General features: G+C 43.5%; 1 long non-coding RNA gene across 1 annotated transcript; it reads right to left on the bottom strand.

The window, feature by feature from the left end:
* Positions 1-4,765: 4,765 nt before the first annotated feature.
* Positions 4,766-13,248, bottom strand: LOC106818461. Its single transcript, XR_001395226.1, has 3 exons — positions 13,167-13,248; positions 5,376-5,378; positions 4,766-4,847 (listed from the first exon to the last, which is right to left on the bottom strand). It is a non-coding gene; the product is annotated as an uncharacterized LOC106818461 (long non-coding RNA).
* Between the last annotated feature and the right edge of the window lie 383 nt (positions 13,249-13,631).

The raw sequence follows: 13,631 nt of genomic DNA, 5'->3' as shown, positions 1-13,631 counted from the left end.
AAGTATCGTACACCAAGTATACCGAAGCGCGCACCTCTGGACGCCACCCACATCTCAGACAGGACAATCATCACTCCCGCTGTATACTCCCTACATATCGACCATACGCATGTACATCAGTATATCCAATGTACAACGGTGAAATATCGTCAGATTTTAGACACCAAGTATCGTACACCAGAACGCCCTGGCACAATTACAACAAGTATACACCCTGTAAGCCCCTACATACGACCATACCCATGTACACCAAGGTATAGACCCAGTGATCAACGGATGAAATATCGTCAGATTTAGCCACGAAGTATCGTACACACGCAAGTAAATAGCGCCCGTGCACCAATTACAAACAAGTATACACCTGTATACCCCTACATATCGACCATACGCCATGGTGACCCAAGTAAGGCGGCCAATGTTAGTCAAGCGTGAAATATCGTGCAGATTTAACCACCCACGTAATCGACACCAAGATACCGGTCCGCCCTGTGCATCAATTACCACCCAACGTATAACACCCTGTAGTATCCCCTTACATATTGACCATACGCCATGTACAGCCAAGTAAGCCAATTGTATCAACGGTGAAATATCGTCAGATGTTTAGATACACCAAGTATCGACACACCGGCAAGTATACCGCCCCTGTGCAGTACAATAACAACAAGTATACCCCACCTGTTATACCCCTACATATCGACCATAGCGCCGAGTGTACACCCAAGTAAGTAGCCAACTGTATCAACTGGTGAAATTCGTCAGATTTAGACACCAAAGTTCGTACACCAGTTATACGGCCCTGTGCACCATTACATACAAGTATACCACCCTGTAATACCCCTACATTACGACCATACGCCATGTACCCAAGTATACCCAATGTATCAACGGTGAAATACTCGTCAGATTTAGACTCAGCGCAGAGTTATTCGTACATTCAGCAAACAAAAAGTAACTACAAGATTGCAGGCAGGCCCCCGACGCTGCAAGCTCTTATATTGGGGGGGCGAAGTTGAGCGATTCATCATATTTATTATTACAATGCTTTGGAATACCACCATCTCGCACATCATGCGACCATACGCCATGTGAAACCAAGTATACCAATGTATCAACGGTGAAATATCCGTCAGATTTAGACACCCGAAGTGACGTACAGCGTGAACGAGACTATGATTATTAACCAGGGCGCGCGGCAGAGTCCTATTAACGCATACAAAATACTACCACCCCACTAGTATAGTTGCCTCCCCACTATACCATCATCGAACGCATAGCCCATGTAACACCGAAATAGAATAGGCCGGAGAGAGGGGTGATCTCAAGCGGGTAATATATGAAATACGATTGTTTAACAGAAATTTACTACGACCCCATCCAAGTAGCGAGTGCATGCGTTCCTCAGAGCTCCGACGAGCAAGGGGGGGGTCCGGACCTGCCCCTGTCACCCTGGCCAATTCACCCTGGATACACACCGTACACCCCTGCTAGGCGGCAACCTGATATCAGCGCGACGGAGCAACCCAATGCAACACCGATATCGACGCAGCGGACGCATGTACGGGAGGCGTGCTAATAATGAGCAGGCGCGGCAATGTTCTACTGATTTCCACAAGCGGTAGAAATACTCCGTCCAATTCTAGACACCAAGTATCCGTGATCGCAGCACCAAATAAGACGTTTGGCTATACTCATTCCAGCAACACATACAAGTGAGAACGCGACCCTGAGGTGAAATTCATCTCGCAAATCTTATACAAAACAATTTCTTCTGGCTTGGGGGATGCCTCGGGGGGTACCGTCATTCTAAACCGCCCACCGATACACCACCCCGCTGGCTACGGCCTGGCAGGTTACACAGAAACGTTCTTCTTTTAAACGGCAACGACAGCATAACTCACATACATCGAAACACCCAATGAATCAACCGTCGAAGATCGGCCGGGTCCGAATTTAGACAGCCAAGTCTCGTACACCTCAAAGTATACGCGGCCCTGTGCACCAATTACAACAAGTATAAGCGTTTCCAGTCACACTACATCTAAACTGTCTACCTCAACTCTGTAACTATAAGAGTAGCTTATGCAGTAAACAGACGATAGACCATCAGTCTAACGCCATGTACCCATCAACGTAGTTTACAGTGCTCCAAGTATACACCCAATGCAAGTCAACGGTGAAATCACTCGTCAATTCTCAGAACACTGCTGAGCAGACGTCAGAGTATCCCGTGACTAGCGACAACAAGTCACAGACACGCCAGCTAAGCCTGAGACAACGCGAAGCCCGGCGAAACGCGTGTCAACTATTACAACCCAGTGAACTAGACCGCGCTGAGTCAAAGTACACGGGCAACTTATGACTAGTACAGCTCCGCTTCCTAACCATTGAGCTTCGACAACATCTAGTCACTCTCTAACCATGTGCGGCATGCGCATTGTCACACACAGAGCGTTATGAGCACGGCGCCAAAACACCAATGAGCTTGTATTCATGACTGTGAGGTCGTTACGTCTAGATTGACAGGCGAGAGTAATATGAGTCTATCCACGATCATGCAATCCTGCCTCACTATTCGTTATTGAAGGTTGGGCCACGCCTTAGTATTTAACATATTATTATACTTAATATATTAGTAACCTTCGTCAATAAAGGTAATGTACCGTTTTAGTCAACGCCATGCTGCAGCAAAGACATGCCCACATGACAATATATCACCCACAAAGTATTACTGAGCCTCATACTCTGTGATATATACCCCACCTACACCACATAATGTGAGCTCTAAAATAGCAGCAACCTGACAATAATGTACATGGGCCACAGTATATCGTATCGAAGAGAGACAATCCTCACCAAGTATCCAAACCGGTAGAGAGATATGCTGTCAAAATCTTAGAAATCCTGCCCCAAAGTATCGTAACACCAAGTATACGCCCTGTTGCACCAATAAAAAATATACCACCCGTGTATAGACCCCCGCATACATAATCCGTACCATCAGACGCCACTGGAGAATTCCCAAAGTATGAAGCCCAATGTATCAACGGTGAACTATCGTCACGATTAGACACCGAGAGTATCTAACCAAGTTATGCGCCCGTGTTGCACGCGATTTGACATATCACGGACAAGTTACCCCTCGCGAGATATACAAAATCAGCGCCGAATATCCTATCGACCATGGGCAGACGCCAGTGGTCGACACAAGGTATATCATTGTAGACGCAATTATTAATCTCAACGAGGGAGAATATATATTGTATCACATTAGGACACGACTAACGTATCGTGACACAATACGAATAACCCCACTGTGGCTATGCATCTAATTACTAGAGAAAACGACCTGAATATTGTCATCTTCGCTGAGAATTAGTCGTTCTAGTCTAATATCCAGATACATCAGACTCATTTTTGGTGCGCAGCGACACTATGAATCCCTACCGAGAATATAAATTATCTCTGATAAATATTACACAAGTGTGCCAATTACCTGAACAAGGTGCAGAGAATTAGTCCCGTCAGATTGAGAGTCACCCTGATCAAGTATCGTACCATCAAAATGGCGCCTACCATCGACAAAGCGATGTACGAACGAAATATGAGGGAGATTAACCCTAATCCATTTTAATCTAGCGTGTGTCAGCACCAAGAGTTGTCTTATCGGAAGCGCCCTCGGCTACGCGAGCGATTGATTACAAACGTATCCCGATTTACAAACCCACTGGTAATACCATTTCCCTACAATATTGACAGTACACCGGATCCTGCTACTGAGCGCAGAGGGTGATGTGTCAGACCGGCCACCTACAAATTTGAACCACAGCGTGTCACATAATCGTTCAGACATTTAGACTACAATAGATCAACCGTAGTATCATCCAAGTATACGCCCTGCCACACAATATAGACAATAAGGCAATTATACATTAATAAATACGTATCTCAATCAGAATCATGTAGGATATTCCCTAATAGAATAATGGCTCACTTACTACATATACGAGAACGCTATATTAACCCCTAATATGAGAAATAATGTATTCAATAGAACACAAGTATTTACTACCAATAGAAATTATAATCTAACGGTGAACGTATATCGTCTCAAGAATTTTAAGAAAGACACTCCTATACTAAAGAGTATAATCTTGGGCTAATATATGTGCTGCTGAAAGTGATTAGTGTGTGTGTTGTGTGTGTGTGTGTGTGTGTTTGTTTGTGCTTCGCATTTTCGCCCTGATTCCTGCTCCTAGTCATACACTCCGAGAGTTCTAACAAACTAAGTATAACTGAAGATAGTTACACCCAGAATCACCGACGTCTGACGTAGTATCTGGCTGAGAAAAAATTTAATCAACACGTCTTACACGTATTACATATATACGTATTCCATATATTACCAAGAAATCGTACGAGTACAAAAATGCTATCGTCCATATAAGATGGCAGTGCGTACAGCAGATTCACCCACATACGCTAGGGATACAAACTCAGCAGCGCATAACTGACTCGTCCGATCTTAGATAACATGCACGCATAAGTATTTCCAGTAAACTACCCACCACGTCTGGGACATAGCTGGAGAGATGTCTGGCTCAAACAAAAATCTATCCTCAATACCCCCCCCCCTACTGCCAGATTCCCCCCTGCTCACTCTGCTTTGAAGTCAGCCAACTTCTGCACCAATTAGCAACCAATAAAATAACACCCTGTATTCCCCCCCCAGTCAACTGAGACACACGGAGATCAAGTTGGCCCAGTAGCTTGTGCCAGTGTTTCTGTTGTACCCAGTGCAGTGGTTTCTTTCCGTACAGAATATTTAACTTTATTCTGTGTCACTACTGACCAGGATTATTATATATTTACGCCAAGACACAACTATATCTGCGGTTGCTAGTCGGGTAAAACTTTCCTCATATCATAGTTAAGAACAGAGTATACGAGTAGAGACAAATGAGTCCAGTCAATATAAAAGACTAACCAACGTAATAGATACAGAATAGGTATCTAATAAAATAGGTATTCCAATAGAATAGTACTCCTCACATTAGAAATAGGTATTCGCCCTGTGCTACAATCACGACACTATACGGATACCAGGATAATAGAATACGATAGGAACTATCTCCGCACTCTAGTCGATACTGCTAGTTTATCTCTGAGCTAGGCGCACTGATAATGTATTATCATATTGACGAGTGCAGCCGAGTTATCCAGCGGTCTGTACCAGTTCAATAAAGACTACTGCTCAAAAGTATAGTACTGGATGACACTACCTAATTTAGATTCACTGCAAAGTGTCGAGAGCTGCCAGAATAGCTAGAGTGTACAGCACTTTAAGGACCACCTTGCGTTAGTTAATCAAGAACACACTCTAACGTAATCATAATAAAAGAGAACAGCCCATTTTTTGTTAGCTATGTTCTCTGAATCTGATCTCATGATTTGAAATTGCTTGACTGTAAACGATGCATTACTACTCATAGAGTTACACAGGGCGGGCGGGCCGGGCCACTTGAGTATGAGATGCAGGTGGCCAAATGGATTTTCAGGTGGCCCGGTTGCTACATTTATTAAATAATTTATTTGTATTCTAACTATGGTAATGTGTTTTGGCAAATAATCGCAATACATAACTAGATTACGACAACCAACGAAAGAAGACAAAACCCTGACTGAGTTAAATAAGTTTCCAAATATTAAGAAGCTTTCAAATCCTCTGCCAGTATCTTTATTAAGTAGCAGAACTCATGTCATTTAAAATGTCAATCAAAACTGTCCTTCAATCATTCAATGTCAGTGTGACTGTCATCTGAACCTTCTGATGAATCAGAATCAATTTCTGACATTATGGTCAGTATGCGTGAATCGAATGATTCGATGCGTGAATCGAATGATTCGATGCGTGAATCGAATGATGCATCGAATCATTCGATTCGCGCATCGAATCATTTGATTCATGCATCGAATGATTCGATGCATCACGTCATGCGTGAATCGAATGATTCGATGCGCGTGAATCGAATCATTCGATGCGTGAATCGAATGATGCATCGAATCATTCATTTGAACTAAATCAATCTAATGGCTGTATACATTTTTTCTGTAATTTATGGAAGATATAAAAGAAGATAAAACAAATTGGCGTGATTCAAACAGTTTTTAAGAAAATACCTTTTTCTCCAGTAAATGGTCGGATTTGACAGCCTGTATTGTGACATCATGAAACGGGATAAAACCAAGTTGATATTTTGAAAGATAGAACACTCTACTTGGGTTATCTAATGGCGTTTTATGGAGAATATTGATTTTATTTCCTAATCCAATTGGTAAATCACGTTGGATGGTGCCTCAAAGCGAATCAATCGATGTTCAATGCAGTAGGTGTGTTCGTAACACGTGGTGTCCGTTTATGACTGAATAAACAAGCTAACGTTTATATTGTAAATAGTTTGCCATACTTGTCTGACGACTGTATTATATCATTGTTGATATCAAATCAGTACACCAGTGTCATGAATGGCACGAAACTTGCCCAGCCTACTTTGGAAACAACTCGTAAACGTTTTTTTTTTAATTTGTCGTCCACTTCGTTACGAACGCGACCCTGTCACATATACACTTGGGGAAGCCCCTTGTGGAAAAATAGAAGATATAGGTGGCACTGTCAGGCATGGGCGCAAATCCAGGGGGGACAGGGGGACATGTCCCCCCACGAATTTTCAGAGGGGGGACATCATATCAAATGTCCCCCCCCCACGATTTTGGATCACCATGATTTTGTGTGCAAGTGTGTGTGTGTGTGTGTGTGTGCGTACGTGCGTGCGTGCGTGCGTACGTGCGTGCGTGCGTGCGTGCGTGCGTGCGTGTGTGTGGATGTGTGTTTGTGAAGTGAGAACCTTTTTATTGTGTGTGATAGTGCGTCAACGATTGGTTTCTTTCCCTTTTTTTGCCAGCTTTCATCTCATTCAAGTGCATTTGAGAGCATGATAATGATCATGCACAACTTAAGAAAAATGTGTCTTGATAAATTTAGTAACGTTTCTTTTTTAACACGTTTTTTTTCTTATATTAAATAATTCTTATGAAGAAATCATCAAGAGAAAGTATGTTTATGAAAGTTTAGGAGATATCACTCACATTAGACACTGATTCAAAGATTAAGCTGGGAACACGAGCGTAAATATTCACGCAAAGAGGACACTGAGTAACTAACTGAGCATCGGTTTCAATAATGTAATTTTCATTGCAAATTGATGATATATATATACAGGCATATATGATATGACTGGAGTCAGTGGCGTACGCAGGATTTTTGAAAGGGGGGTGTTAGGAGCATGCGAAAGAGTGGGGGTCTCCCCCAAACATTTTTTGAAATTAGCACCCCTCAGATGCGTTTTCTGCGCGAGCATGGGGGGTCCGGACCCCCTGGACCCGGACCCCCCCCCTGTACACGCCCCTGGAAATTGTAGACTGATACCGTGTGCGCTTGCACTGACGGGTGGGGTCCTGGGGGTGCGAGAGCGAGAGAGAGCGAACACACACACACACACACACACACACACACACACACACGTACATACATTTATACATGCATACTAACATGCACGCACATGGCAAATTTGACAACCGTACGTTTGGCACGTGCGTAGCCATGCCAGTGCTAGGGGGGTCTGGGGGCAAAATTTTGAAATATTTAAGCCATTTTGGGCCAATATTTGAGCCGTTTTGGGGGGGGGGCGACCGCCCCCACCGCCCCCCCCCTGGCTACGCGCCTGTGCGCTCATGGCAGGGGCGTGGCACGAGCGTTTACGAGCGTTATGCCTTTACAGCACCCAGATGAATGTACTGATTATCTCGTGCCGAATTTGGAAAAGGCTCTCGAGGAGAGCGAGAAGACCATAAGAATTTACAAGAAGATCATCAACGAGGTTGTGCCCGAGGTACGTGCGCGAGTCTCACGGCTGAAACATAATTATTCCCTGATCGATGAACCGGACTGAGTGGTGGTCGCTTGCCGCTGCTGGTTTGATTTTGGTGGCTGGTAGTTCCATTGCACTCGATCATCTATGAGGGTAACCTTTTACGGCAGCACAGCGTCTTGATCATGCTGGTATGGAATGTTGTCTCTTCTGTCATTTCTCGATAGACAATGCGGATTGAACCAAGGGCAATACAATAGAGGGATATAACAATAGGTGAATATAATGCGTAATGTACGTCGTAAGGAGTTCCCCTAAATGAACAAGAGATTTCGTTACTATAATTAAGCCAAAGGATTCTTCTAACGATTTTAATACTGTGATAACATCTGTTTAATATGATGAGAGATATAATTTGTCACCAACTTTAACTCTAGTGGCACTGTAGTTCGGGTGCTCTTACGTTGCGTCGTGCTCGTCACTTCTTCAGGGGTAGAACTTTTGAACAAGGGCGTCCAACGGACTCCCTGCCCCCAAGAGTCCACAGTCTGAAGTTCAAAACTAAAGATATTAACAATAACGCGTGTGCTTATTTTGAAGATTCATGCGGTTACACGTCTTCCAAATAGTCTGGACATTTTCTGAAAAAATACGGCAATTACGCGAGGCCGTGTTCTGGAACGAAGTAGTTCGTAGGTAGTATAGCAGAATTTTCAGGGAGTCACACTGACTCCTGCATATCGCCTACTACGATCGAGATGCAGTCGCATAAACTTATTGCTCTCTCTAACAACGTCGATGACGAGATTGGAAGGAAGGAAGGAAGGACGCGCCTGAAGGAAGGCTGCGTCAACAACGTCTCACAACTCGGCAAGGGAGCAGAGTACGTACTACTACATTACTCGTACACAGACTCGGCTATCTTATATATACAAGAACCCCAAATACCGTCTATGGTGTGGTGGCGATCTTACGCATTCATTAGTGGTACGGTAAAAAACGCCCCCCGCACCCTCCGGACCCCCCGGCTATCTTATATATGCGTGGTACCCAATTAATCTATGGTGTATAACCTTTTGCTTTCAATATTTTGCATCTGAACTGACAATCAATCCCAACCAACCATGGATTTTTTTTATCGTGTGTGCGTGAGCGCGTGTGCGCGACGTGGGTGCGTGAGCACGTGTGTGTGACGTGTGTGCGTGAGCGCGACGTGGTTGCTTGAGCACGTGTGTGCGACGTGTGTGTGACGTGGGTGCGTGAGCTCCTGTGTGTGACGTGTGCGTGAGCGCGTGAGCGCGTGTGTGCGACGTGTGTGTAAGCGCGTGTGTGTGACGTGGGTGCGTGAGCTCCTGTGTGTGACGTGTGCGTGAGCGCGTGTGCGCGTGTGTGCGACGTGGGTGCGTGAGCGCGTGTGTGACGTGTGTGTGTGTGTGTGTGTGTGTGTGTGTGTGTGTGTGTGTGTGTGTGTTTGTGCAGGGGCGTGTACAGGGAGGGGGCGGGGAAATGTCCCAGTGGATCCGACTCTCCCTCCCTGCTTCAGCGCAGAAAAAACGCTCTAGGGGTCTAATTTCAAAAATTGGTTTGGGGGGAGCCAAAAGAGGTAAAATTGGTTAGTAGAAGAAAATATACGATCAAAAACCTAACTAAGTACTTATCGTACCGTAACCCATGTTAATAAAGGCACTTATCACCCCTTTATCTGTCTCAACATGGTGCGGGGACATTCCCGATATGGCTTACTTGATGGAGGTGGTTGATTTGTATAAAAGCTCATTCAAGTAAAAATGACAAAAGAGCCCTTTAGAGCAGTGTCGTCAATACCAGGGTGTCTACTACGTTAACCGACAGGTTCTATCACTTGCATTTCATGATGCGCGAAGGGTTTAAAATAATCTTGGCCCACCTCGTACGAAATTTACTCATATCTAAAAGCATATTAATAAATGATATTACCAGTAAATGATTAACTAGTGTAAGTTCAGTAATATATTTATTAGTTAATCTTAATTGCCACTCGTCACGAATTTACTCATTAATAATAAGTGGGGTGAATTAATTTAAAAACCAAAATGATCACAATTGTGGACCGTAGATCGGCGCTATAACCCGCTTTGTAGGGCGATTAGCAGTTGATATGCTGCGTTCCGGAACATGTTTGAAACTTTACTCTAACATAGACGATTTTTATCGGCAAGGGTGGAAGAGGTGGTGTACGAGGTGCATGGTAAAGGGGCGAGGTGACATTCTTGGCATCCTAGATATGCAATGAAATCTGTAAACGAACCAGACAGTGTGACACCACAGACTTTCCCCTACTCCCCCTCTTTAAAAGAATAGGCTGTATCATATGTTGCAATGATTCGTATCCTCAGTCTGCGAGTTTTGTTGTGCGGAGACTGAGGGAAGTATAAAGACGAGGAAACAACAAGTAGCAGTGCTCCCAACGAATTTCCGTTTCGAATCTTGTATTTTTGCTTCGCATATTGTTCTTTGTTACTTGCGAATTAACATGTTTGTTTCAATATAAGTGCAGTTTGCGGTCCATAAAGTGTTTTTGCTGAAAGTTATTTGCTTCGTCTCGATTTATATGTTTGTCCAACATATTGAAATTGGTGCTTGTGTTTTGTCCCTGTGGCATGCTAAGACCAATAAATTGTGCCTAAAAATTTTTATATTCTGGTGTTATTTTAGGGCAAATAAAATAAAAACCAATTAAATAATAAATTAAAATAAATTAAACCCTAAAATAAACAACCAGAATATAAAAAATTTTAGGCAGCAATTTATTGGTCTATGCATGCCTGTGGCCACACGTACATGGTAGGATCAGGATCACAATGATCTCGATCCACGGATTCCGTTCCCAAACAAACGCGCCCTTTGTGTGTGTTCAGAAAACTAACCCACAGATTGCAGCAGGCCCCCGTAGCCAGCCTTTAAGACTTGGGGGGCGGGGCTTGTTTTTAAATGTTGGCAATTTGCTCGCAGGTGGCCTGAACCGGATTTCGCTAACAGGGGGGCGTTCTAAACTCGTAACCCAACAGTTCGAGCACGTAGAAGGGGGGTCGTGGGTCTAGCAAAATTTTTAAAATTTCTACATCCCCCTCAGATGCGTTTTCTGCGCGAGCAAGGGGGTCCGGACTCCCTGGACCCCCTGACACGCCCTGCTAGGGCGCGAAGCGACCAGGCGAGGGACCAAGCGACGCGAGACGCTGGAGGTGGGAGGGGTGTTCCTCTGTTCCAGTCCTCCGCGCACCGATGGAGAATTTTGCAATTATTACCACTAAAATGAGGCGACGCTGAGGTGAAATTCTCAGCAACATTTTCCAAAAAAAATTTTTTTGGCTTGGGGGAGCTCGGGGGTTCTTCTAAACCGCCCCCAACCACCCCTCTACGGCCTGGCAGGTGTACACAGAAACGTCTTTGCTTTTAATTGCTACTAGCATAACGCACATACATCGACACACAGCGTTTCCATCACGTACTTATTATATCAACTGCGTATAGATACTCTATGGCAGTAAACACGTACACATAATACATGCACGTAGCGTTTACAGTGCTCACCAGCACTCCCCAAATGTAGCAACTGACTCGGCTGACAATCCAGAAACGCCCAGCCTAACGCCTGAGATCACACGGCGAAGCCGAAACTACCACGCTAAGCGGCGAGTCAAGTACAGGGCAATAGCTAGTACAGTGTCTCAACTTGCTCAATACAGTCAACTTTAACAGTGGCATGCGCGCTCATAGCTGCACGCATGCCGCCAAAAGTCAAACGATGCTGTTCTTGGTCTGAGTATATTTCATCATCAATTCTCTCTGTTATTGAAGGTTGGGACGTCTTATATTTAGCATATATTATATTTATCTTAGTAACTTCGTCAATAAGGTAATGTACGTTTTTAGTTAGCATGCAAAGACATGCAATGACAATATCACCTATGGCTATACTGTATACACATGTCAATGACAATGACAATATGGGCCACAGTATATGTGTATGGGGACAATTAACCCGACCAGGCTGTGTGACTAATTGCCGTCGCACACACAGCCGATTTTTCAACTCGGCGATTATAGATCGCCCGATAAAAATCAGCCGATTATCGGCAGGTTGCGCGTTCATATTGTAGACTGATTATACTCTACGATTATTTTATCGGTGATCGTTTCAAAAGACAAACACATGTTCGATTTGAACCGATTGTTTGAAGGCGATTTTGTGTAATCCCGACCAAGATTTTGGTGTTGCCACTTGAATCAGAAAAATATCTATGTATAATAATTGAACAGCCAATAGCTGAACGTGCCCGTGTCACATGACACATCAAAAGCCGCCGTACCATAGACAAAGCATGGACCGAAGCGAAATTGAGGATGATTTAAAATGAATCCAATTTTATCTCAGGTGTGCGAGGTGTTTATCAAGGCGGTCGCGATGAGCCCGATTTTAACAAACGTGAAGAGATTTTTAATCGGACCGTATTTTTGGTAGGTGTGGCGACGGCCTAAAAATTAACCAGTCCATACCACAGTACGCACTAGGTATTCTAAAGAATAGCGGTTATCTCAATATAATAGTATTCTAATAGAATAGTATCTATAGAATATTCTAATAGAATAGGTATTCATATAGAATAGGTATCAATAGAATACGGTACTCTAATAGAATAGTTACTAATAGAAATATACTATACTATAATTGGCTAATCTTGTGTGTGTGTGTGTGTGTGTGTGTGTGTGTGTGTTGTTTTGTTTGTGTTCGCTTTCGCACTGCATTCTGTCACTCAATGCGAATAACGAAGATATACCATTCAGAATCACCACGTCTGGGAGATGGTTCTGGCTGAGAAAAAAATATTAAAAATGTTTAGTATCTAAGTATTAAGTCAAACAATTCGAAAAAATGCTATCGCAATAGATGGCAAGTGGCTACAGCAATTCACATCACTACCGTGAATTACACTCTGACGTCCTCTTACTGGCCGCGTCTTATGAGATCATATTCAGAATCAGCTTGACGTCTGGACTCGGGAGATGGTTTGGCTCAAACACCAAAAATCTATTCCAATACCGCCCCCCCCTACTGCAGATTCCCCCTGCCTCACCTCTGCTTTGCCGTACCATCCGTATGACACGCGTATCAGTGGCCAGTTAGCGGCCAGTGTCTGTGACCCAGTGCAGTGGTTTTCTTTCATTACAATAAAACGATTAACTTTATACTGGATCTACTGGAGTTTATATTTAAAGACAACATTTGCTGGTTCTACGGGTATACTTTCTGCTAGTTCTAATAGAATAGGTATTATAATAGAATAGGTATTCTAATAGAATAGGTATTCTAATAGAATAGGTATTCTAATAGAATAGGTATTCTAATAGAATAGGTATTCTAATAGAATAGGTATTCTAATAGAATAGGTATTCTAATAGAATACGACTAGGACTATTCTAACCCTAGCAATACCGTTCTTGAGCTAGGGACAATATGTATCAGTATTGAACGATGCAGCGGTAGTCAGCTGTGTTGTCTAAAGACTACTGAGTACTGTACTGACTTGACATATTGATTATGCAGTGTTAACGAATGCTAGAGTAACTGGCACCTTGTGTAGTTAATAAGTACATCTAACTATACTATAAAAGAGAACAACCACCCATTTTTTGTTAGCTATGTCTCTGAATCGATCTCCATAT

The sequence above is a fragment of the Priapulus caudatus genome, unplaced genomic scaffold, assembly GCF_000485595.1.
Source record: "Priapulus caudatus unplaced genomic scaffold, Priapulus_caudatus-5.0.1 Scaffold2259, whole genome shotgun sequence".
In the NCBI taxonomy this organism is placed as follows: Eukaryota; Metazoa; Priapulida; class Priapulimorpha; order Priapulimorphida; family Priapulidae; genus Priapulus; species Priapulus caudatus.
Note: the sequence above shows the minus strand (reverse complement) of the source record. Positions and strands in the feature narration are given on the sequence as shown.